This window comes from Symphalangus syndactylus, chromosome 21 (genome assembly GCF_028878055.3).
Source record: "Symphalangus syndactylus isolate Jambi chromosome 21, NHGRI_mSymSyn1-v2.1_pri, whole genome shotgun sequence".
In the NCBI taxonomy this organism is placed as follows: Eukaryota; Metazoa; Chordata; class Mammalia; order Primates; family Hylobatidae; genus Symphalangus; species Symphalangus syndactylus.
This window is the reverse complement of record NC_072443.2, coordinates 66,149,462-66,176,966: the sequence shown is the minus strand read 5'-3', so window position 1 is coordinate 66,176,966 and position 27,505 is coordinate 66,149,462. Positions and strand designations below refer to the sequence as shown.

Here is a 27,505-nt window from a genome sequence, read left to right as displayed (position 1 = left end):
GATTAATATGGTGTGCTACATTGATTGCTTTTTATATGTTGAATTAATCTTGCTTTACTTGAATAATCCAGGTATGTTGTGGTCTATAATTCTTTTTATCTGTTCCTAGGTTTGGTTTCTTGAAATTCTTGTGTCTATCTTCATAAGGAGTATTAATTTGTAGCTTTCTTATGATGTTCTTGTCTGGCTTGGGTATCACGGTAATAATCGGCTTATATAATGAGTCTGGAAGTGTTTCTTTGTCTTCTAGTTTTTGAAGAATTTCACTAAACATTTTGTGGAATTTACTGGTGAAACCTTCTACTCATGGACTTTTTTATGAGAAATTTCGTGATTACTAATTTATTAGCTTTTATTGATACAGGGTTATTCAGATTTTCTGTTTCTTCTTGAATAAAGTTCAGTAGTTTTTGTCTTTCTACGAATTTTTCTATTTTTGTCTAAATTATCTAATTTGTTGATAACATAGTGGTTTATAGTAATTGCCTTATAATCGTTTTTATTAAAATATCGCAAATTCTGTTGTTATCCTCCCTTTTATTCTCGATTTTGGGATTTTGAGTTTTCTCAATTGTTTTATCAGTCCAGCTAAAGTTGTGTCAATTTTATTTATATTTTCTAAGACCCAATTTTTGTTTCATTGATTTTTTTCTGTTGTTTTTTGTTTGCAATTCCCTTTATATTTTACTCCAGTCTTTATTATTTTCTCCCTTCTATGCTCTTCTTTTCCAGGGTTTCAAGGTGGAAAGTTAAGTTATTGATTTTAAATTTTTATTCTTTTTATATACAGGCATTTAAAGCTATACATTTTCTTTGAAGCACAGCTTTAGCATCATCTTTTAAATTTTGGCATACTCTGTTATTTTCATGCATCTAAAAGTCTGAAAGTAATTTCCCTTTTGATTTTTTCCTTGACCCCTTGGTTATTTATGGATAAGTTATTTATTTTCCACATATTTACAAATTTCCCAAATTTGCTTTTAGTTTTGATTGCTAATTTAATTTTATTGTGGTCAGAGAACGTTTGATGATTTTATTCCTTTTAAACTCATTGAAATTTGATGTATCTCTTTTTATATTATTTATAAAACCTTTAATATTTCAATATCTCTAAAATATAGGAAAAATGTATATAAAATGTAGCCTGTAGATATTATTATTATTATTATACTTAAGTTTTAGGGTACATGTGCACAATGTGCAGGTTTGTTACATATGTATCCATGTGCCATGTTGGTGTGCTGCACCCATTGACTCATCATTTAGCATTAGTTATATCTCCTAATGCTGTCCCTCCGCCCTCCCCCCACCGCACAACAGTCCCTGGAGTGTGATGGTCCCCTTCCTGTGTCCATGTGTTTTCATTGTTCAATTCCCACCTATGAGTGAGAACATAGGGTGTTTGGCTTTTTGTCCTTGTGATAGTTTACTGAGAATGATGGTTTCCAGTTTCATCTATGTCCCTACAAAGGACATGAACTCATCATTTTTTATGGCTGCATAGTATTCCATGGTGTATATGTGCCACATTTTCTTAATCCAGTCTATCGTTGTTGGACATTTGGGTTGGTTCCAAGTCTTTGCTATTGTGAATAGTGCCGCAATAAACATACGTGTGCATGTGTCTTTATAGCAGCATGATTTATAGTCCTTTGGGTATATACCCAGTAATGGGATGGCTGGGTCAAATGGTATTTCTAGTTCTAGATCCCTGAGGAATCACTACACTGACTTCCACAATGATTGAACTAGTTTACAGTCCCACCAACAGTGTAAAAGTGTTCCTATTTCTCCACATCCTCTCCAGCACCTGTTGTTTCCTGACTTTTTAATGATGGCCATTCTAACTGGTGTGAGATGGTATCTCATTGTGGTTTTGATTTGCATTTCTCTGATGGCCAGTGATGATGAGCATTTTTTCATGTGTTTTTTGGCTGCATAAATGTCTCCTTTTGAGAAGTGTCTGTTCATGTCCTTTGCCCACTTTTTGATGGGGTTGTTTTTTTCTTGTAAATTTGTTTGAGTTCATTGTAGATTCTGGATATTAGCCCTTTGTCAGATGAGTAGGTTGCAAAAATTTTCTCCCATTTTGTAGGTTGCCTGTTCACTCTGATGGTAGTTTCTTTTGCTGTGCAGAAGCTCTTTAGTTTAATTAGATCCCATTTGTCAATTTTGGCTTTTGTTGCCATTGCTTTTGGTGTTTTAGACATGAAGTCCTTGCCCATGCCTATGTCCTGAATGGTATTGCCTAGGTTTTCTTCTAGGGTTTTTATGGTTCTAGGTCTAACATGTAAGTCTTTAATCCATCTTGAATTAATTTTTGTATGAGGTGTAAGGAAGGGATCCAGTTTCAGCTTTCTCCATATGGCTAGCCAGTTTTCCCAGCACTATTTGTTAAATAGGGAATCCTTTTCTCATTGCTTGTTTTTGTCAGGTTTGTCAAAGATCAGATTGTTGTAGATATGTGGCATTACTTCTGAGGGCTCTCTTCTGTTCCGTTGATCTATGTCTCTGTTTTGGTACCAGTACGATGCTGTTTTGGTTACTGTAGCCTTGTAGTATAGTTTGAAGTCAGGTAGTGTGATGCCTCCAGCTTTGTTCTTTTGGCTTAGGATTGACTTGGCGATGCAGGCTCTTTTTTGGTTCCATATGAACTTTAAAGTAGTTTTTTCCAAGAAAGTCATTGGTAGCTTGATGGGGATGGCATTGAATCTATAAATTACTTTTGGCAGTATGGCCATTTTCACGATATTGATTCTTCCAACCCATGAACATGGAATGTTCTTCCATTTGTTTGTATCCTCTTTTATTTCATTGAGCAGTGGTCTGTAGTTCTCCTTGAAGAGGTCCTTCATATCCCTTGTAAGTTGGAGTCCTAGGTATTTTGTTCTCTTTGAAGCAATTGTGAATGGGAGTTCACTCATGATTTGGCTCTCTGTTTGTCTGTGATTGGTGTACAAGAATGCTTGTGATTTTTGTACATTGATTTTGTATCCTGAGACTTTGCTGAAGTTGTTTATCAGCTTAAGGAGATTTTGGGCTGAGACAATGGGGTTTTCTAAATATACAATCATGTCATCTGCAAACAGGGACAATTTGACTTCCTCTTTTCCTAATTGAATACCCTTTATTTCCTTCTCCTGCCTGATTGCCCTGGCCAGAACTTCCAACACTATGTTGAATAGGAGTGGTGAGAGAGGGCATCCCTGCCTTGTGCCAGTTTTCAAAGGGAATGCTTCCAGTTTTTGCCCATTCAGTATGATATTGGCTGTTTCATGTGTTTCTTGGCTGCATTAATGTCTTCTTTTGAGAAGTGTCTGTTCATGTCCTTTGCCCACTTTTTGATAGGGTTGTTTGTTTTTTTCTTGTAAATTTGTTTGAGTTCATTGTAGATTCTGGATATTAGCCCTTTGTTCTAGGTCTAACATGTAAGTCTTTAATCCATCTTGAATTAATTTTTGTATGAGGTGTAAGGAAGGGATCCAGTTTCAGCTTTCTCCATATGGCTAGCCAGTTTTCCCAGCACCATTTGTTAAATGGTCATAGATAGCTCTTATGATTTTGAGATATGTCCCATCAATACCTAATTTATTGAGAGTTTTTAGCATGAATGGTTGTTGAATTTTGTCAAAGGCCTTTTCTGCATCTATTGAGATAATCATGTGGTTTTTGTCTTTGGTTCTGTTTATATGCTGGATTACATTTATTGATTTGCATATGTTGAACCAGCCTTGCATCCCAGGGATGAAGCCCACTTGATCATAGTGGATAAGCTTTTTGATGTGCTGCTGCATTCAGTTTGCTAGTATTTTATTGAGGATTTTTGCATCAATGTTCATCAAGGATATTGGTCCGAAATTCTCTTTTTTGGTTGTGTCTCTGCCAGACTTTGATATCGGGATGATGCTGGCCTCATAAAATGTGTTAGGGAGGATTCCCTGTTTTTCTATTGATTGGAATAGTTTCAGAAGGAATGGTACCAGCTCCTCCTTGTACCTCTGGTAGAATTCGGCTGTGAATCCATCAGGTCCTGGACTCTTTTTGGTTGGTAAGCTATTGATTATTGCCACAATTTCAGAACCTGTTATTGGTCTATTCAGAGATTCAATTTCTTCCTGATTTAGTCTTGGGAGGGTGTATGTGTCAAGGAATTTATCCATTTCTTCTAGATTTTCTAGTTTATTTGTGTAGAGGTGTTTGTAGTATTCTCTGATGGTAGATTGTATTTCTATGGGATTGGTGATGATGTCCCCTTTATCATTTTTTATTGCATCTATTTGATTCTTCTCTCTTTTCTTCTTTATTAGTCTTGCTAGCAGCCTATCAATTTTGTTGATCTTTTCAAAAAACCAGCTCCTGGATTCATTAATTTTTTGAAGGGTTTTTTGTGTCTCTATTTCTTTCAGTTCTGCTCTGATCTTAGTTATTTCTAGCCTTCTGCTAGCTTTTGAATGTGTTTGCTCTTGCTTTTCTAGTTCTTTTAATTTTGATGTTAGGGTGTCAATTTTGGATCTTTCCTGCTTTCTCTTGTGGGCATTTAGTGCTATAAATTTCCCTCTACACACTGCTTTGAATGTGTCCCAGAGATTCTGGTATGTTGTGTCTTTGTTCTCGTCGGTTTCAAAGAACATCTTTATTTCTGCCTTCATTTCATTATGTACCCAGTAGTCATTCAGAATCAGGTTGTTCAGTTTCCATGTAGTTGAGCCATTTTGAGTGAGTTTCTTAATCCTGAGTTCTAGTTTGATTGCACTGTGGTCTGAGAGACAGTTTGTTATAATTTCCGTTCTTTTACATTTGCTGAAGAGAGCTTTACTTCCAACTATGTGGCCAATTTTGGAATACGTGTAGTGTGGTGCTGAAAAAAATGTATATTCTGTTGATTTGGGGTGGAGAGTTCTGTAGATGTCTATTAGGTCTGCTTGGTGCAGAGCTGAGGTCAATTCCTGGGTATCCTTGTTAACTTTCTGTCTCATTGATCTGTCTCATGTTGACAGTGGGGTGTTAAAATATCCCATTATTATTTTGTGGGAGTCTAAGTCTCTTTGTAGGTCACTCAGGACTTGCTTTATGAATCTGGATGCTCCTGTATTGGGTACGTATATGTTTAGGATAGTTAGCTCTTCTTGTTGAATTGATCCCTTTACCATTATGTAGTGGCCTTCTTTGTTTCTTTTGATCTTTGTTGGTTTAAAGTCTATTTTATCAGAGACTAGTATTGCAGCCCCTGCCTTTTTTTGTTTTTCATTTGCTTGGTAGATCTTCCTCCATCCCTTTATTTTGAGTCTATGTGTGTCTCTGCACGTGAGATGGGTTTCCTGAATACAGCACACTGATGGGTCTTGACTCCTTATCCAATTTGCCAGTCTGTGTCTTTTAATTGGAGCATTTAGCCCATTTACATTTAAAGTTAGTATTGTTATGTGTGAATTTGATCCCATCATTATGATGTTAGCTGGTTATTTTGCTCGTTAGTTGATGCAGTTTCTTCCTAGCCTCGATGGTCTTTACAATTTGGCATATTTTTGCAGTGGCTGGTGCTGGTTTTTCCTTTCCATGTTTAGTGCTTCCTTCAGGAGCTCTTTTAGGGCAGGCCTGGTGGTGACAAAATCTCTCAGCATTTGCTTGTCTGTAAAGTATTTTATTTCTCCTTCACTTCTGAAGCTTAGTTTGGCTGGATATGAAATTCTGGGTTGAAAATTCTTTTCTTTAAGAATGTTGAATATCGGCCCCCACTGTCTTCTGGCTTGTAGAGTTTCTGCCGAGAGATCAGCTGTTAGTCTGATGGGCTTCCCTGTGTGGATAACCCGACCTTTCTCTCCAGCCTTAACATTTTTTCCTTCCTTTCAACTTTGGTGAATCTGACAATTATGTGTCTTGGAGTTGCTCTTCTCGAGGAGTATCTTTGTTGCATTCTCTGTATTTCCTGAATTTGAATGTTGGCCTGCCTTGCTAGATTGGGGAAGTTCTCCTGGATAATATTTTGCAGAGTGTTTTCTAACTTGGTTGCATTCTCCCTGTCACTTTCAGGTACACCAATCAGACGTAGATTTGATCTTTTCACATGGTCCCATATTTCTTGGAGGCTTTGTTCATTTCTTTTTATTCTTTTTTCTGTAAACTTCCCTTCTCGCTTCATTTCATTCATTTCGTCTTCCATCACTGATACCCTTTCTTCCAGTTGATCGCAACGGCTAGTCAGGTGTCTGCATTCTTCACATAGTTATCAAAACTTGGCTTTCATCTCTATCAGCTCTTTCAAGCGCTTCTCTGCATTGGTTATTTTATACATTCATCTAATTTTTTTTTCGAAGTTTTTAACTTCTTTGCCATTGGTTTGAATTTCCTTCTGTAGCTCGGAGTCGTTTGATCGTCTGAAGCCTTCTTCTCTCAAGTCGTCAAAGTCATTCTCCGTCCAGCTTTGTTCCATTGCTGGTGAGGAACTGCATTCCTTTGGAGGAGGAGAGGCGCTCTGCTTTTTAGAGTTTCCGGTTTTTCTGCTCTGTTTTCTCCACATCTTTGTAGTTTTTTCTACTTTTGGTCTTTGATGATGGTGATGTACAAATGGGTTTTTGGTGTGGGTTTCCTTTCTGTTTGTTAGTTTTCCTTCTAACAGACAGGACCCTCAGCTGCAGGTCTGTTGGCGTTTGCTAGAGCTCCACTCCAGACCCTGTTTGGCTGGGTGTCAGCAGTGGTGGCTGCAGAACAGCGGATTTTTGTGAACGGCAAATTCAGCTGTCTGATCGTTCCTCTGGAAGTTTTGTCTCAGAGGAGTACCCGGCCGAGTGAGGTGTCAGTCTGTCCCTACTTGGGGGTGCCTCCCAGTTAGGCTGCTTGGGGTTCAGGGACCCACTTTAGGAGGCAGTCTGCCCGTTCTCAGATCTCCAGCTGCATGCTGGGAGGACCACTACTCTCTTCAAAGCTGTCAGACAGGGACATGTAAGTCTGCAGAGGTTACTGCTGTCTTTTTGTTTGTCTGTGCCCTGCCCCCAGAGGTGGAGCCTACAGAGGCAGGCAGGCCTCCTTGAGCTGTTATGGGCTCTACCCAGTTCGAGCTTCCTGGCTGCTTTCTTTACCTAAGCAAGCCTCGGCAATGGTGGGTGCCCCTCCCCCAGCCTTGCTGCTGCCTTGCAGTTTGATCTCAGGCTGCTGTGCTAGCAATCAGTGAGACTCTGTGGGTGTAGGACTCTCCGAGCCAGGTGCAGGACACAATCTCCTGGTGTGCCATTTTCCAAGCCCATTGGAAAAGCGCAGTATTAGGGTGGGAGTGACCCGATTTTCCAGGTGCTCTCTGTTACCCCTTTCTTTGACTAGGAAAGGTAACTCCCTGACCCCTTGCACTTCCCAAGTGAGGCAATGCCTCGCCCTGCTTCAGCTCGCACAGGGTGCACTGCACAGATTGTCCTGCAGCCACTGTTTGGCACTCCCTAGTGAGATGAACCTGGTTCCTCAGATGGAAATGCAGAAATCACCCATCTTCTGCATTGCTTACGCTGGGAGCTGTAGACCGAAGCTGTTCCTATTCGGCCATCTTGGCTCCACCTCTAGTCTGTAGATCTTTTACAGTCTAATTTGAAAAATTTTATCAATGCACTTAAGAAGAATGTGTATTGTACTGTTTGGAGTGGAGTGTTCTATACATATTTGCTGGTCTAGTTTTTTTATGGTGTTAAATCTTCTGGATCCTTTTTGATCTTCTCTCTGATTTTCTTTCCACTATTTAAAGAAGGATATTGAAGCTTTTCAACTATTAGTGTTGAATTTTCTATTTCTTCTTTCATTTCTATCAGTTTCCCTTCCTCTATTTTGAATCTTTGTTTCTTAGGTGCATGTAAGTTTATAGGTATTATTTTTTACTGGCAGATTGACCCTTTTCTCATTATAAAATCTGTTCATCTGTACTCAAATTTTTGGCTTAAAGTATTGAAGTGTGATATTATGCTGTTGCAGCTCTTTTTTTGGTCACTGTTTGCAAATGTCCTTTTCTTTCTTTTAACTTGAAGCCTGTTTTTGTCTTTGAACCTAAAATATTTCAGTTGTAGACAATATATAGTTAGATCATGTGTTTTTTAAAAGCCAGTGTATAAATATCTACCTTTTAATTACAGTGTTTGATATATTTATATTTGCTATAATTACAAAGTAATATTGATGCCTGCGTTTCCTACTTGTTTTTTATATGACTTATTTCTCTTTTGTTTGCGACTCTTGTTTCTTTCCCATTTCCATCAACATCCCTGCAGTCCAGGCCTTCAAATGGCAGGGAAATGACAGATATATTATACCCTGTTTAAGTAATTGTTGCCATTTCAGAATGGAGTCCCAGTGATTCTTGTTCTTTTAATATATTAGTGGAAATCAGAATTTTTAAGTTTTTGGAACACTTCAATATTTTAATGTTGACAAGCAATAGAGTTTTTAAAAAAATACATTAGACATAGTTTGTGGAACAAGCAAGTTATGTCTAATGAGCACATGGAATCAAAGAGAAACCATTTGCCACCTCTGTTTTCCACATGTGGAAAGTCTCAGGACCAGCTCAATTCTGGCATGCTTGTTTTCATATATGTTGTTTACTCATACTTACGTGAATATTTTCTATCTGTAAAATAGTCGGAAATAGAAATAGTAGAAGCTTACTTGTATTAAACACTTTATGGTATGCTGGTTACTTTTATGTCCCTACCTCTTTTTATATCAAATTATTTTAGTTTTCAGGTGAAATATGTTCAAATTTTATCAGACTCCAGTCAAATACTGCAGTAGTTTCTAAGTCTTAGAGCTGTTGGTACCAAATGGATGGATGGATGAATTTGTGTTCTCATGATTGACATTCCGATAAGGGGAAAGAGTATTACAGCAACAGTCAAATGACTTGGCTTTAGCCCTCAACTAATTTATTGGGTGCTTTTCAAGTTTCCTACTTTTATAAACTTCAGTTTTCTCTTCTATAAAATGAAAATATTAGCCTTGATCATTTTAAAAGTCTCACAGGCTAACATTGGCTATGACTGACCCTGTGGAGCTGTGGGATCTGTATGAGAAATTTTTCTCTGTCATCTCAGTCAGTACAGCATGTACAAGGGAGAATGGCTTTATTTCATGTCACAATGCAGAATGTCTGTTATTTGCTATCCCTAAAAGTGATGTCCTCTATGATTTACAAAGCCTATAGAGACATTTATAGCATAAGGGACAGCCTTCCCACTTTTTCACCTCAGCACATGCTGCCTCATCACACTTTCTCCTTGTTTTTAGTTTTATGCCATCATCTGTAGGTAATGTTTGACCTAAAACATACACCATTACTTGTTCCCTTTTAAAAACGGCTTCACTTGTACCCCAATGGCATATCAAGCACCTGTGAGACTTCAGGTGTTGTTTGATAGTTTAACTAAAATTACCATGATTATCTGTGTACATGAAAGGCTTTTAACCCTCCACTACCTAAAACTCACTCGTTCTGTGCTCTCACTTGTTTTCTATTACAATACAGAAATAAAAGGATTGCATTTGAATACTGAAAATTTGTCTTACTGCCAGTGCTTGAGTGCACAAATCTGGTTAACTCTCAAATGATAGCTATTCAACCTGTCTTTCAAAGCAGTAGATGTGTTTTGAAAATTTCACATTTGATTTATAAACAAAAAGACTCCCTTGACTTTATCTTCCTTTTTCCAGACTTTTTTATTTTTAAAGAATGAAAAATAACAGCTAAGGAATGTGGCCTGGAATGAAAATATCCGAATCAGAGGCAGACGGAATAAAAACAAACCTACCTTTCCCCTTGAAATCACATTAATGTCTTATTGGATCTGACAAAATTCAATGAATTTCTAATTAAAGACTGTTTCCCCACTCCTGATTCAACCTGTCCTGCCTAGCAATAGCTGCAAGAATGAGTCATAGTCTCTTCAGAAAGTAAAGCATTGCAGATGGAGTTAGTGATGAATTTTTCCCCCTTGATTTGAAATACTCTTGCCTCTGTCTTTCTGTCAACCCTAGAATAGTACTTTGATTTGTAATTTTATATTGATTTTAATTTGCTTCATTATTTTTCTTGTAGCCATTAAAAATATATCAAACAGAATCATACTTGACAAGAAGCATAAAGAAACCTTCCACTGATACTGAAACTGTTGGGTTTTCTTTCTACTGAAACTTTTAATGACTCTTTGCCAATCTACTTTTTAATCATCTGAAGTAAGAGTAGTATAAAGCATGTTGCTTGAAGCATTCTTGACAGAGAATGCAGCTGTGCACCTGTGAGAACAAATAACTGATATTCCTTTTGGTCACTCAGCAGGAATAGCGTTTCAATAGGTTTCTTCACTGATCTGGCACGCTAAGAGTAGTTTGTAGTGTGCATTTGATCTACTGTCTGTACACGTAGCTCATTATGTCAAGGAAAGGCTTATGCACATTTATAATACTTTGTAAACTGTATGATTCGATCATTATTTAGAAAATTGCTTGTATGGCAAATGGTTGAATAGAAACATGTTTTCCAAGCAATTACGTTTCCTTCTTAAAACTCTTTGTCCTTCATTTAAAGACAAACAGAACTTCTTAGGTAACGCTTAGATATTTTCCTGAGTTATAGAATTTTGGAGGATTCTTAAGGATGTGTGTCTGACATATTGTAAGCACTTAATAAATAATTATTAAATGGATGAATGAAAACTAATTAAGAAAAAAAGTGAGAGTTTTTTTTTTTATACGAGAAAACTTTTTTTTAAGATAAAAATGGCACTTCGGGAGGTTAAGGCGGCAGAATCACTGAGCCCAGGAGTTTGACACCAGCCTGGGCAACATAGTGGGACCTTGTCTCTACAAAAAATACAAAAATTAGCCAGGTATAGTCGTGCACACCTTGTGAGGCCAAACATATTGCTACGACCAATGGAATACCAGTGGAAAGAATATGAATCACAACCGGATGGCAGGTTTTAAAACCAGTTGCTAGGTCTCCTTTTATTAATGTTGTGGAGATTTCAGAAATGTTTATTAATATTAAATACTTTTCATCCTCCTGAATAATTAGGGCAATCAAACACTGCCAACCAACATTTGACATAGAGCATAAAAGTCAAGTAAATTGCATTGATTTTTGCTGTTAATATTGGACTATCACTAAACAAATCTTGCTGGTGTAAACTTCTTAGTCGTTGGCCAGTTTGTTACAAGATCTATGAAAAATTCTTATCCCAGTGAGCCAGGAGAAACTTCTCCCAGGAGATCCTGAAATCTAAAGTAGAACACATGCCTCTCTATGTGACACCCATTGTGACACAGATAGTCTGGTCCTTTCCAATAATAAAAAAAAGGTGCTTTTTGGAATACTTGTGCCTTTTGAAACTACGAATCACATTATGAGTATAAAGAACACCGTTTTTGAAAAAAAAAAAAACTATTTTTTTTCCAAATTTTGGAGAAACCAGTGTTTCCAGTTGATTGACCTCAGACAGATGTTTTAGGCCCTTTTGGATTTTTAAATTGTTTTTAAGTGTATGTTTCTGTGTATTTGTGTGGTGGCTTGTATTTATGGGTGTGTGGTGTTCATTGCTATAATAGGAAATAACCTTAAAAACTGGAGTGATATATTATTAAGAACATAACAAAAATAAAAACACTATGTGAAAATCTGTGAGTTAAGATCAAAAATTTTATCTTCAGGCAAATATATAGCCTTAAATAAAATGTTATCACATGACATATTGTAAATAAAATGAAGTACTGTTCAACTTGAAAAGTTAGAAAAGACAATAAAACTATAGGAGTAAGTAAAATAATTAAAAGATTATTAAATAATGATCAAGAAATAGAAACAGAAAATAGAAAACAACAGAAAATAGATTAGATAAATCTAAGAACTATTACTTAAAAGCAAGACATACATAAACTGTTTAAACGTCTTGTACAGAAAAAAAGAACAAAAATATAGTCATTATAAGAAGGGGTTATATCAATACTGAAGGGATTAAAAATGCTAAGGAAAATGGATAATATTTTTTCAATGCAAATTATATAAATTAACTCAAGTTTAAAAACATTAATAAACAAAATAACCCAGGAAAAGAAACCCTAAAAAGTTGTCATTTTTACCTTCAAAAAAATGCAGCGTGCTGTCATCTTAATGGATAAACCACTTTAAATTATTAACAAATAAGCTATTTTATGGTAAAAAAAATTGATTCAGAAATAGAGGAAAACCTGACAAGCGTCCTTTACCAAGTAGCATAATTTTAAACACCTGAAACAGAATCTGATGCTCAGAATAAATATCAGGGCTGGAGGTGGGGTGGTGATTCTGAAACCCCTGTTAGCCATTAGGCATGCCCATACAATCACTCCCAACTATATGTTTGATACACTTTCTTAACCATTCCTGACTTAAAAACACTATAGAATAACAAAAATAGTTAGTAGTCTAGTAATAGATTGATACTTTATATGACTCAAACCTAAGACAATAGAGTACTTAAGGAGAAAGCATTTCAGGCATACCCACCAAATTCCCCCCAAAATAAAGGATGCTTCGCTTATACTTTGTTTAACTTAGTGACTCTTAAAATTTTTGTATCTAGTAAGAGATGAAAAAGGAATAACTGAAAAATTTGAAAAGCATATAAAGTTATTTCTGCCTATAAGAAATATGATTATGCCCTTATTTATACTTATGAATCTGAAAACTTTAAACTAAAAATACATCTTTTATAATACCTTTTAAAATGTACTGTTTTTTTTTTCATGAACAAAGTAGTCATGATTTATTGAGGGCAAATATTGTAACAGTCTCACAAATTCAACATTTTATGTATTTTTAAATTTTTATATCAATAGTTTGTGGGGAACAGGTTGGTTTTGGTTACATGGATAAGTTCTTCAGTGATGATTTTGGAGATTCTGGTGCACCTGTCACCTGAGCAATGTACACTGTAGCCAATGTGTAGTCTTTATCCCTCATCCCCCCTCACCCTCCCCCAACAAAGTTCCCAAAGTCCACTATATCATTCTTAAGCCTTTGCATCTTCATAGCTTAGCTCCCACTTATAAGTGAGAACATACGATGTTTGGTTTTCCATTCCTGAGTTACTTCACTTAGAATAATGATCTCCAACTCCATCCAAGTTGCGTGAATGCCATTATTTCATTTCTTTTTATGGCTGAGCAGTATTCTGTGGTATAAAAGCTATATATTTATATTTAATATATGTATATAAATTTTCATATTTGTTCACAAAGAAATACAAGTAAAATTGGTTAAATTTGTGGTGGGTAGATACAAGTCTGACCGAGTCACTCTTCTGCTCTTTATTGCCACACCGATTAAAGTCCAAGTTCCTTAGCCTATACTATTTCCACTACATTACACTACCTCCCAGAGAACATGGTATAAAAACCAAGAAGAAAGAGAAATTGCTTCTGGCTGAAATGGCTGGGAAAGGCTTCATGTAAGGTGTGGGATCTGAACTGGAAGAAATATTTGAATTGATAGAGAGGGGCAAGGCGGTAAACCCTAAATCATAATCTTTTAAGGACCACCCTTTTAAAAAATTGAAATATAGCATATATGCAAAAATGAGTGATTTATCACAAAGAATGTCCTTGTATCCAGCACCCAGGAAATAGAAACCTTCTTATGAGAGCTCCCAGTAACTATCCTGTCACTCTTCCCCAAATGTAACCACTCTTCTAATTTCTAACCATACATCATTTTTGCCTAGTTTTGAATCTCACATGAATGAAATTATGTAATGTGTATTTTCACCATTATATTTCTGAAAATGATCTGTGTTTTAATTTAATTTCAGTTTTCTTGTCAAAAACAAACAAGAATGTATAATTAAAATTGATAACAACAAAGTATAAAATTCATATGAATTGACTTAACAAGAGATGTGCAATTCTTATGTGACAGAAACCATAATAATTTGCCAAAGAACATGAAGTTTCAATAAAATGGGAGGGTTAAATATGATACAGAATTTAGTATCATGCACACACATACATATGTATATATGTTAGAATTCTAAAATTATCCTGAAGTACAATTGGAGGAATAATATCCAAGAGTAGCCAAGGGAATTTCGAAAATAACTTAAAAAAATTTTTAATGAAGTGTTTATATAATATTAGATGGATTAGACAAATGAAAAGGTCAGGAAACTGACCTACATACATATTAGAAGTGCATTTCTGTTGAGGTTGGCATTTCAGTGAAGCTATATAAATGTGGATTATATGAGCGTGATGTGATAATAGGTGAAAGGGTAGGGCAAATCATTATCTCCCTGTATATCAGATGAATCTCAGATTTATTAAGGAATAAATGTTAAATATATAGTTACAACAGAATCCAAACAAACAAGGTAACTATATGATTTGGGGATAAGATGAGCCTTTCTCTTAAAAAAGGATAAAATGAAATATCTATCGATTAAATACTGTAGTAATTTGATACAAACGTAAAAGAAATACAATTACGATTACTAACAAAATGAGAAAAAATCTGCAAATCTTAAACGGAAAAAAATTGCCATATCTCTAAATCTAATAAGCAAATGACGTATCAATTAAGCAGCAAAATATGAACAATCAATTTTAAAGAACAAGAAATACAGAGAGCTTCTTAACAGCTTCACTGTTAATCAGTGAACTGTTCATTTAAGTTATATCATGTTTCAGGTATCAAAGTTAAATTAAAAGAAAAAGAAAAATTAATGCCCACTGTTTGAGAGGTTTTCAATAAACATGTTATTTTATATTTCCTAGGAGTTTTTAATTTAAATAATAAAATCCACTGAAATGTACATCAAAAAGAAACATGCATACAAAAACAAAAGGAGCTTTATTGGAAATGTATAGGACAGTTCACAGAATTAAAAGAATTAGCTATGAACAGCTATGTAGAAGGAATTTGAAAGTTAGTCAATATTATTGAGCATAAATCAGCTTCTTTTTTTTTGCACGCTGTAATAAGTAACTTCTCTTGAAATGAGAATTTCTAGTAGAGAAAGTGACCAATTGATTTAACTTAGGTAATTTTTGGCACTTATATGAATTAAGGTGAAAACTTTAGACAGGCTGTCTTGTTGACACTCATCCAACATATATTCATCAGTTTCCCAAATGAGAAGTGGGATGCTGTTATCTGAAGTAAAGACAGACAGGCACTTGGCAGGCAAAAACAGTGGATATCCAGCTTGGTTATTTATAAGGATGTTAACAGTATTATTTTTTTTAATGGTGGGCTTAAGAGGTTTCTATTTTTCTATTTATCCTTTTCACTTTTTTCTATTTTTTTTCTCAGAAATAAGACTGTTATAATCAGAATTAAAAAGGTTACTGAAATATTTAACTGGAGAATATGTTGAGACACCCTGAACTGGCCCATTTTTAGCCAATTCATTTTTTTAATGTGCCAGATAAATTTATGCATCGTAGAATTAGGAGGCTTTGAATCATTCAAGTTCTGGTTTTACCAGTAATGAGCATTAGTAAGACATTTAACTAGTGTTGAGTCTTGGAGCCACTAACTGGAAATTATGAATTATGTTACTATCTATATAAAACTTCTAAAAATTTAGTTGAAAAAGTTACATCCACATGTTTAATATATTTATAAGGCAGAATTCCTTGAACATTTATATGACCTTTGATAAATGTTTGTTGAATATTTTCAGAGTTTCTTAATGCCAGTCCCAAATATCACTTGGTCAAAAACTTATTTATCTTGAGACTTCTAGCTTCTGATATTATTTGGTTATATTGTTACCCTTTCTTCACTGAAAAAAATGTCACCTCCCAAATGTCTCATCCTTGTATTTTATTTGATTTTGAAGATGTGGGTCATCTTTTATGATGAACACAGCTTCTATTTTTATATCATAATCTCATGATGATTATCGTGAAATGAACAAATTAATAAATGGAAATAACAATAGAATATTTGGTGGATTGTTAATAGATATTAAATACTCTAGCAAATAGAGTCTTTTATTTTATGTGATCTCTATATATTAATTCATCTGTTTGACAATAAAACGTGTTTTTAAAGACGTGCATTATCAAGATGTATTTGAGGCATTTCCCCCCAGTGATCTGTTGTACTTAAAAATTTGTGAAAGCTCAAATTATACTAAATGACTGGAGAAAAAGTCCCAAATAGTAAGGTGCCAGTTTGAAACTTTGATTAGTCTCAATTAGTTAATTTATTGAACTAATTTAAATAGATCAATAAATTAAGGTTCATAAAGAATATTCGGGCAGTCTTTTTCTTAAGAGAATCCTGCAAGATTGAGGCATAAGATACAGTCTGTTGATGTTTTTATCCATTTCATTTATCCAAACAGTGTAAAACATTGCCTATCACATCTTCTTAGTAATGTACACATTGCAGTTGCCAGTTCACAGTTTTCGTTCATCCATGGTTTTCTTTAAAATGCCTATTGATGCAAACCTTTTTAATAAGTAACTCAAAAGGAAAAACACACACCGATTAAGTTGACAGTGATCCCATATATTTCTTCCTCTAATTTCCTTTTTGTGACTTCATTTTCCTTCCCCCATGCCTTCCTTTCCTTCTACATACATGCACACTATCACCATTCTAGTGGCCCCTGCTTTTAGGCCCTATGTTTAAGCTGTCAGACCTCTCTTAAATAGTTGTAGCACTATCAATACTACCTATTTTGTTAGCATAATTGTATGGACTACATGGCAAATATTTCTGAAGCACACTGTAAATGTCTGTATAAATGCAAGGATTAGCATTGCCCGCTGAATCTAGACCTGATGGATTATCATAAAGAAGACAAGTTTGCTTATCTGAATTCCATTAAGAGTGGTACTTGTTTGTGATGGAGTTGGGGTTTCATTTAACTCAATCTCATTAATTTATGCAAGGACCAAATTTGTTTAGTGTAGTTTATTTGTTAGAAGAAGCTAGCGGGCAGAGGATTCATGAAAGTAACAACCAAAAAACTCAGAAAAATCAATAGCTACTTTTCAACTCCTGATCTTTGTCCTCACCCAGAGTGAGTTCTAAGCAAAATTGTGCAGGTTATCATTCGTGGATTGTGCGCTCCCTCTCACACACAAATCCTGAAGCGCATTATCATACCCATTGGTTCATTGTGCAGTGGATCACCAAGGCATTTCTTTATGTATACTCTTTGGCCTACCATTCTGTTCTAATGGACAGTCATAGTTCATAGTGAGTTTGAAGGCTTTCTTCTAGTTAATCTGTCAATTTTTCTCACATAGTGCAGCTGCTGTGAAAGAAATTGGAGCTGTTACACTCCGTGCTTTGATACAGTTTGTAAAATGCTAGATAGGAGACAGGAAACCAAACACAGCATGCTAGTAATTTCTTTAAAACCACTGATGTGCTAGAACTCGAAGTCTGTGTCCCAGGGAGCTGGCATCCCTTTTTTCTGGGAAGACTAATGTCGTTTGAAAGCGTTATCTTACTTTTGCATCAACGATGTAGATGCCTTATTATGACTTACAGGATTCAACAGAACACTTAGTCTTTTGTCTTCATTTTCACCATTGCTTTGTATTTCTCTAGATTTAAGTTACAATTAACTTGAATATTAATCTTAGATGGCATGATTTGATATGTTAAAACGAAGAGTTTAAGACGCTGAGCCCTGTGGTTCTCGCCTATAGTTCCAGCTACTTGGAAGGCTGAGGCAGCAGGACTGCTTGGGCCCAGGATTTTGAGGCTACAGTGTGTGATGATTGCAACTGTGAATAACTTCTCTAGCCTGGGCAGGGTAACGAGAACTTGTCCCTAAAAAAAAAAAAGAATATGTGTATATTGATATGTAATCATGCGACTAGACCCTTCACTATATACTATATAGGAAAAGATATATAATATGCTAGAAAAACACATTATAAGAACTGTTCTTACCAGAAAGTAAGCTTATTCCAGAAGAGCTTGGCCCTGTCTCTATCAGGAATTGTCTGAATAAGAGGGATATAGCAAAGTGTTCTTTTTGACACATCAGGATTCCTTTCTCTTGAATGAAATGACTATATTCTTCTTCATTGAAGCATGTGTATAATTAATCAAGATTTTTGTATATTACTCTCCTCCTAATATGTGAGAGCTGCAGGTACTGTATTTTAAATGAGAATGCTTAAGGATGTGTAGTACTGTCTCTATGTGCAGATTTACTTTTTATTTTATACGTCTGGTTTTTTTGTGTGTATGCACGTGTGTTGTGTTGTGTGTTTTCAGACAGGGTCTCCCACTGTCACCCAGGCCAGAGTGCAGTGGAGCTCACTGCACCCTCCACCTCCTGGGTTCAAGGGATCCTCCTGCCTCCTCCTCCCGAGTAGCTGGGACTTCATGTGCATGCCACTATGCCTGGCTATTATTATTATTTTTTAATGTAGAGATAAAGTCTTGCTGTGTTGCCAAGGTTGGTCTTGAGTGTCTAAGCTCAAGCAGTCCTTCCCAGTTGGCCGCCCAAGGTTTTGGGATTATAGATGTGAGTCACTGCACCTAGCTGTTTAGTTTACGGAGGGGCCCGTTAACTAATTCCCTTTTCTAATAAAATTATTTTGTAGATCCAAATTTGTTCTTGCCTGTTACTACTATTTAGAATTTTGCGATTTTATTATACCTAGTCAAAAGAAGGAAGGATGATTCAAAAGGAAGAGGAAAGAAAATTAATGTTAATCAATATTTATCAAATGCATACTAGGCTTTTAGCATCATCTCAAATATTTTATATATATTATTTAACATTCACAAGTACCACATAAGATAAATATTACAGTTATGATTTTACACATCTGTAATATCCAGAGATATTCAAGAATCATAGCCAGTAGGTTGGATGAACGGTGCCTAAAAAACACATTTTTAAAATCTAAAAGCCAGAACACTTAACCCTTGAACAACGTTAGCTGCATGGATCCACTTATACCCAAATTTTTAAAAATAAAAGCTACACCAAGGGTGCCATCTCTTTCACCTCTGTCACCCCAGAGACAGCAGAACTAATCCCTCCTCTTCTTCATCCTCTTCAGCCTACTCAACTTGAAGATGATGAGGGTGAAGACCTTTATGATGATCCACTTCCACCTAATGAATAGTAAATACGTTTCCTCTTTCTTATGATTTTCTTAACGTTTCTTTGGCTTACTTTATTGTAAGAGTAATGCATATAAGATACAAAATATGGTTAATTGACTGTTTGTGTTATCAGTAAGACTTTTGGTGAATAGTTGGCTATTAAAGTTTTGGCACAGTCAAAATTAAACACAGATTTTTAACTGCATGGGGGTTGGTACCCCCACCCTCCTCATTGTTCAAGGGGCAACTGTATATTCTTTTTGGTGTATATAGAGACCCTGTAAAAGAGAATTAAACTTTTTCAAGTCTCTCATTTATAATAGTAATACATGTATAGCCTTTAACAATTTTAAAGCGTGATCTTAAAGAACATTTTCTTTGCCCATCATAATAAACGCTTATATTAGACGTTATTACCTCCGTTTTACTTGTTAAAAATCCTGGATTTCTACAATCTGTCAGAGTTGGAGAATCAAAGGAGAAAGTGCCTTAGCAAAGATAATACAGCTGAAACAGAATCAATCAGGCTGTTGGGGATATAATTCTGGAATGAAAATTAGACCGAATTTGTTCTTAAGCATCTTTGTTGTTTCAGCTCTTTGTTTTCTCATGTTTAGAATGAGAAGTGGGGGGATTTAATTATGTTTAGTGACCTTTCAAGCTCTAAAACGTTTTGCCACTTGAAAGTGTACTTAGATGTGTTAATGTTATATACAGAAAGAAACTGACTGAAGCTACTTGATAAAAAGTAATCAAGATGAATTATAACAGAAATAGTCAGTAATGTAAGATAGGAAATCCTGAACTAATATTAGCTTATGTGCCTAAATTTGTGATTTTTATTTAAACCTGGCCTTAATATTTGGCTTCATTTACCTTTCCTTTTTAACTTCAGCATCCCACCTTAACATAGAATTAATCTATGCTGTTTGCTATGTATTCCAGGTGGATAACTGTTTGTAGTTGACCTTCATAATGTAACTGTATTGGTATAGTTAAGGTTAATGGCGCATTAATTTTCGATAAGATATCAGTCAGTATCCCATTTTAATTTACTATTTTCGTGATGACTGCTGTTCTAAGTTGTTTGTGTCATTTTTGGCTGCCATAAATTATCCCGAAGCAAATATCAATGTGAACTCAGAACCATGCATGCTGATGACTTCTGAAATTATTAATGCCAGTGCACAGGAAAAAGAAATACGTGAGTCCACATTTGGTTGATAATTTCTTTATAGATTACAGTTAGCCTCTTTCTTTAAGGAAATAGCATAAGTACATCCTGTGTTTATTTGCTCTAAGGGGAACAACAGTTATAATTAGGAATAATTACAACAGCAGCAGTGAAACTCTAAAAAATATCCTGAAATTACTATCATTCCTAAAATATTTTTATGTCAGTGGAAACAGCCACCATTAGGATCTCATGGGAGAGGTCAAAGAGAAATGATAGATTCTTTCAGAGAGACTCATGTTGGGTTGCTAAATTCTCAGAGTGGAAATAGCAGATAATTTGGGCTCCGTTCAAAGCAGTGTGAACAGGCTCTGTCCTATAGCTCTGAAGGGACCCATTTTAATTCACAGAGCGCCTTAATTCTTATCTCCCTCATAAACATGTCTTTGTTTGAAGCGTTATCTCAATTGTGAAATGTAGCTTAGAACAATTCTAGATAGTATAGTCATAAAAAACTTCAACTCAGTAGTCACATAGATACGGGTTCAAATCTCATCTCCACCATGTATTAGCTATGTGCCCCCATGAAAATTATTTAAAACTTTTAGTTTCCTTAGCTTTAAATGGAAATAATAAGTTTGTCCCCACAGAACTGTCATGAGGGTTAAAGAATCTTTCCAGAGTGACCTGTACTTAGTAAATAGCTCCCAAAATTGTGGCATTCTATAGCTGTTTAAATGAGAAGAGATAATTTATTAAGAGAAGGTTTCCAAATTTTTCCTCTTTAGCATGCAGTTATTGTAATTTTCAATAACTTGGGTTTTCAGTGCTATTATTTTATTATTTTTTCTTCATATCAGCTTTAAATTTATTCTCTTTTCATACTTAGTCTTGTCAAAGCCAGATTGTCTCGGAGGTCTTGATGTTAGACGACCTAATATCTCAGGTTTCTCTTTGTAAAACAATTGAATTAATACATCGATGTGGTTAGGAAAGTCATTTGTGGTCACATAAACTTCAGAATCCTTTATGTCCAGTTCTTCTCTGTCACTTGGCTATTCCTATTATAAAGAGAGAAAGGAGTCATATTTAGTGACATGATTTGACCTTCATTTTTACTTAACCTTTGGTAAGTAACAGTGAGCTGCTTCAAAATATAGTAGTATTTGTGTGGTAAAAACCCACATTCATGATCGTTAATATAAACCAGGCACTGTGGGAGACCACAAACAGAGGAAAGAACATTACCAACACCTGTAGTTATTTATTTTATGTGCTTTGGAAAGTCAGTTAAATGCCCTCAGGAGCAGTGTTCATACATGAAAAAATTCTCTACTTATGCCACAAGGTCACATAGGATTGTCTGTACGATAAAGTATACATTAGTTTACTCTATCTATTTTGTAACACTTTAGAGCTGTAAGGTTGTATTTTTAAATGAGCAAAAATGGATCAAAATTTAATTTGAAAGCAGGGACTCAAACAGACACTTCTGTATTAACGTTCATAGCAGCATTACTTAAAATAGCCAAAAGGTAGAAACAACGCACATGTCCATCAATGTGTGAATGGATAAACAAAACACGGTGTAAACATAGGACAGAATTTTATTCAGCCTTAAAAAGAATGAAATTCTGATACTTGCTACCACATGGACGGACCTTGAAAATACTAACTGACTGAAATAAGCAAGACACGAAAGGACGAATAATTATATCAAATATCACATGTAAGGCATCCAGAGTAGTTAAATTCAGCAAGACAGAAGGCATAATAGTGGTTACCAGGGGCCGGGGAGTTATTTTTTTAATGGGTACAGATTTTCTATTGGGGATCATGTAAAAGTGTTGGAAATGGATAGTGGCAATGGTGACACAATCTTGTGAATGTACTTAATGCCATTGAATTGTACACCTATAAGTGGCTAAAACGCAGACTTTACATTATATTAGCTCTCCACAATAAAATGTATACTGAATTTTAAAAAGTGAACAGAAACTTAGAAACTAAAATACTAAGCATCTAATTATCTGAAATTTGCTGTTAACAGTGTCTTTTTCTTCTATTGAGCAACTAGCTGTGTTTATTTAACATTCTAAGATCTTTAAAATAGAGGAAAAGTTGCTGTCTCAGATTAGTGGATTTCACATTAATGGAGTACTGGAGGATTACCGAAGTTCACTTTCCTGGGGGCTCTAGTTCATGTCTGGCTCCTGTCATATAGGACCAAAATTGCCATCTCAGCTGCACAGAGTCTCAGCTTGATAAGCAAAGGTATTTTTCATGCAAGAACTGTCTTGCCTCTGGAGTGACTGATCTGGAATGACTGTCAATAACAACAACCATATACCTGAAGAATCAATCTCTTCCATTTTAATTTCATAGACATGCACCGCTGGAACTATGATTATTACAGGATGAAGTCTCCTATAGGAAAGCCGGCTGAGGTAACAAAATCAAGCCCCATTAGTCTGTCCCTGGAGCACAAACTCTAAATGGCCAGGGGAGGGAAAGTCACACAGGAGAGGGCAAGTGATTGGAAATTGTAGAAAATAGGAGAACGTTGTTGCATGCCATGGTCTCATGGAGATTCATGGAACCTGGTAAATTGAAGTGCACATCCATTCCTTAAATTGTCATTCTGCTTCAAGTTTACTTAACTTTTGTACAGACTTTTACAGACTTTTAGAAGTATTTGTACAGACTTTTAGAAGTCTCTGCTTCTTCCATTGCTTGTAGCTCCTAGATTTGAATGATCACCTGTTCTTTTTTGCAGTCAAGTTGGGGTGTGCCCCCAAACACGTAACATGTTTTGAAACTAAACAAATATCCACCATTAAATTAAGTTTCTTTGATGCTTTCTTTTTTCCTGGCAGAATTTGGTCAAAGCAACTATTTCATTGCAACCCTGACTTGAATAAACAAGCACACGCATGCTCATATAGCTATGTATACTCTCATGTGGGCTACATTAGTGCATTGACTCAAATTACATTACTTTCAAGTATAAACAATACAATACTAATACAAACAATTCTGAGAGATAGTAAAGTTTAGTACTGGGCTCTATAATATGCTTGTGTGTTTTTGGAAATCTGTACCGTGCACTGGCAATCCGGAGAGTGCTAGTGGAGACAGGGCTAAGACAATGGTTCCCAACTAAGGTTATTCCTAGAGAAGGGCTTCTCAACTTCAACACTGTTCACATTTTGGGCTAGATAAATCTTGGTTATGGGGAGCTCTCCTGTTCTTTATAGGATGTTTATCAGCACTCTTGGCCTCTACTATTAGATGCCAGTAACATCTGTTCTCCTATAGCCATGGCAATTAAAAATGTCTCCAGATATTGTCTAGTGTCCTCTGGCGGGGAGGGGGCAAGAAGAGCAGTTTAGAGTATGGCATGAAATCCCAGGGGCAAGGTGTTGGACTAATTCAAAGAGGCTTAGGGTTTTGAAGCAGTGAGTGGTGAGAGGAGAAGAATGATAGAAGAAATAACTGGACAATGTGTCTGCAGCATTTTTTTCCATGGCATTGCTTCTTGTAAGATACACACACACACTCACACTCATACTTTGTTCTACATAACATATATATTGTGTAGTATGAAGTTTATGAGTTATAACACTGTCAAAGTTATACCATTGTCAGAGTTATACCTTTATCCTATATCCAGAAGCATAAGACGGTAATTTAAAATCTGTTTTATCTAGAAATGTTCTTTCTTTTGGATATTGTCAAGACTCTTGGTTTCAGTTTTAATTTGTATAATTGACAAATCCAGAGGTTTGAACAGTTCCCCTGCTAGCTTCTGTTTCTCTTTGTGTCCCAGATCTGTTTCCCTCCATCTATAGCCAGGACAGGAGTAACTTGATTCTGAGAACCCTGAGCCTACCCCAAAAGGTAAAGGAATCACCTTTCCCTCTGTCCACAGATTAAAATGAGAAAAACATGTTTAGATTTGCTTGGGTCTTACGTGTTCTTCTGACCCAGGCACTTTTCCAGGGGGATGGACAGGCCTGGATCATCTAATTTCTACCCACCCCTAGCCCCCAACTTTCCAACCTCGCAAACAATCTTATAAGGAATGCTCCCCCCACCTCAAAAGCAGAGATGCTTTATTTAGTACTCTGAAGACAAAATCAAGCTGCAATTTCTTTTTGAAAATCTTCCCCCCAGTTTTTCATTCTCTTATTTTGAGTGAGATGTTCATCCTCTAAATGTACATTCTCTGATAGTAGTTCTCAAAGTCTGGTCCAGGAAACCTGAAGGGGTAGTGAAAACTTTCAAATGGATGGTCAGATCAAAGCTATTTTTGTAATAATACTAAGAAGGTATTTGCCTTTGTCACTCTCAGTCTCTCCCAAGCGTACAGTGGAGTTTTCCACAGGCTGCGTGACATTTGATATCAAATAAGAGCAAATGCAGACGCAAGTAGGAGAATCCATTTGTTTATGATTAAGCCAGACATTAAAGAGAGATTTAAAAAATATAGAACATGCCATCCTCCTTATTATTTTTTGTTTTATATAATATTTTCCCATTGAGCATGTTATTTATGTTAATATGTAATAGACTTATTGTTATTTTATGAATTGAAAAGTATTTTAGAAGTTTCCATTTTAATTTCTAATGTAGTAAATATCAATAAACCTAATCCACTAATGAAAAGCTGTTTAGCATTCTCCCTAATTTTAAGAATGCATTTTGTTTTTACGGTCTTACTTGAATACCTGAGTGTTCATCAAGTTCCTGCCACGATGGCTTTTAGAACTCCAACATTTCCAGCCCGGTGAAAGCCACAGAATCTTTTCAGCTCAAGCCCTCCAGTGGATGTTCGCAATTAAACATCTCCCATTTTTTCCTGTATTTAGATGTCTCTTTGCTGTACAACAAGGAACTTACCAGTGGTCAGTACACGTACTGGATTACAGGCAAGATAGCCATTTAAGGGTAGAGAAAAATGCAAGAATTTTTATTTATATATTTTATGTCATTTGAAACAATTGTGATTTATATTTCATTATGTATGTAACATCAGTAATACAGTACGTATGTGTACTTTAGAAATAAAAATACCTAATTGGAGGTATGTGCTTTCTTTTCTAATAGAAATATGCTATCAACAAAAGTGATACTTATCCTACAATATTTGAGCCTGTTTTTGGGAAAATTATAACTTGATACAGAGTGAAAAGAATAAATATTTCTTTTAGGGGATGTGATGGTTAATTTTATGGTTCAATTTGACTGGGCCACAGAGTGCCCAAATATTTGATCACATATTAGTCTGTGTATTTCTGTGAGGATGTTTCTGTATGAAATTAACATTTGAATTAGTAGATGGAATAAAGCAGGTTGCTTTCCCAAATGTGGGTGGGCCTTATGCAATCAGTTGAAGGCCTGAATAGAACAAAATAGTGACCTTCCCCTAGTAAGAGAATTTCCCTGTGCCTGCTACCTTTGAACTGGGGCGTTGGCTTTTTTCCTGCATTCAGATTGAAACTTAAACACTGGCTCATCCTAGGTCTCACACCTGTCAGTCTTCAGACTGGAAATACAACATCTCACGTTTCCTGGGCCTCAGGCCTTTTAACTTGGACTGGAAATACACCATCAGCTCTCCTGGGCCTCTAACTTGCTGACTCACCCTGCAGATTTTGGGACTTGTCAGCCTCCTGAATTGTGTTAGCCAATTCCTTATAACAAATTTACACACACACACACACACACACACAATCTTATTGATTCTGTTTCTCTGGAGAACTCTACTACAGGAGATTACACAAACTATAAAGGAAATATACTTTAGCATAAATTGAGCAATGATTTCTATAACTTCTTCAGTCTGAGAACTCATTCTTTCTGGTTACTGGATGCCTTACAAGGACAGAATGGGGAAATAGGTTTTACTTGAAGCAAGAATAGGAGTGGCTGCAACTGTTTTTGAATTAGTACTGTCTGTGAGCCCCTGGGCAATAAAGGTATTATTGTCTCCATTTTACAAATGCAGAAATCAAAGCTAAGAAAGAATACTTTGCCCAGGGTCCTACAGAAGTAAATAAGGTAGCTAGAATTTGAGCTAGCCTTTTTCTAACTCTGAGGCCTATCCTCTTACTAGTTGACTATCCATAAATCAGTTTTCTACCTATAAAGCTTTCTTGGACTTGACTATCCATAAAACAACTTCCCACCTACAAAGATGTAGGTAGGAAAGATAATTTTCAAAGTGTTTAAAATGTAGCATTGCCTACCCTGGAGTTCAGTTAAGCCACAACTAATTTATGGTAATTTGGGGAAATTTCATCAATTTCTGTTCTAGAATTACAGACTGCTGGGAATAAATGTTTGTGTGTGTGTGTGTGTGTGTGTGTGTGTGTGTGTGTCTATAAAATGCCAAGTTCATTTTCCAAACGGATAAAGATATTTCCCACTGAGTAGGAAATGTTTGCATTCTTCATGTATTTGTGCATGGATTTCCAAATTGATGGATTTTGCTTCAAAATTAGGCAGGAAATCAGTCCTGGAAGTTATTGTGTGTGTAGCTCAATTCAGAAAAGTGGTAAAATATTATTTCTTTCATCCTCTTTATGCTATTTAGTTTCCATCTCGTTCATCATGGTAATAGAGAAATAGTCTATGATATTGTAAACACATAATGATCTTTAAGATTCATTTTATCTTTGTTTTAGCATTCAGGAAGCACTTGGCTTTTGCATCTCTCCCTCTTTAGGAAAGAAAACCAGGTCATGCCTTATATTTTATGTATGTTTTACATGGATTTCCTTTCAAAAATATGTCATGGTATACTTAGTCCTTCCCTTTAAAGAAAACCATAATGCAGATCTCATTAAGGAACATAAATAGTGATACATATATATGGAAAAGGACACACATTCTTTAGTGCAGTGGTGGGAACTAGTGATCTCCCTCCAAATGCCAGAATGAATAGATGTTCCCAGCAAAAAGCAGGGACTATATTTGGAACCTCCCCTATTCTGGAGTTCCAGATCTGATTACTCATGTAGAATCTCCCGTTTCATATATAGGTGACAGTGTTCAGGACTCATTACCCCACAATATGGCACCTTAGCATTTGAGGAAACAGCCAAAGCAGACCATACAAACTAGAAAGAATTCCCCTCACCCCTTCCCCACTGAAGTAGGTCATAAGACCCTCATCCAGGGGAGTCCTGACTTACACCCAGAGGAAAGCAGCATCACACATGGTTGCCAAG

The 27,505-nt window shown here is 35.8% G+C and overlaps 1 protein-coding gene across 5 annotated transcripts in view; it reads left to right on the top strand.

The window, feature by feature from the left end:
• Positions 1-27,505, top strand: part of CNTN4 (contactin 4) — a 985,842-nt gene that overhangs the window by 209,611 nt on the left and 748,726 nt on the right. Inside the window, exon 1 of one of the 5 annotated variants that reach the window (XM_055259614.2) lies at positions 24,970-25,177. The exons of the other annotated variants lie outside the window; for them this stretch is intronic. The gene's annotated coding sequence lies outside the window, so the exon portion shown is untranslated. Of the gene's footprint in view, positions 1-24,969; positions 25,178-27,505 lie in introns of those variants that run through there. 5 annotated transcript variants of the gene reach the window in all.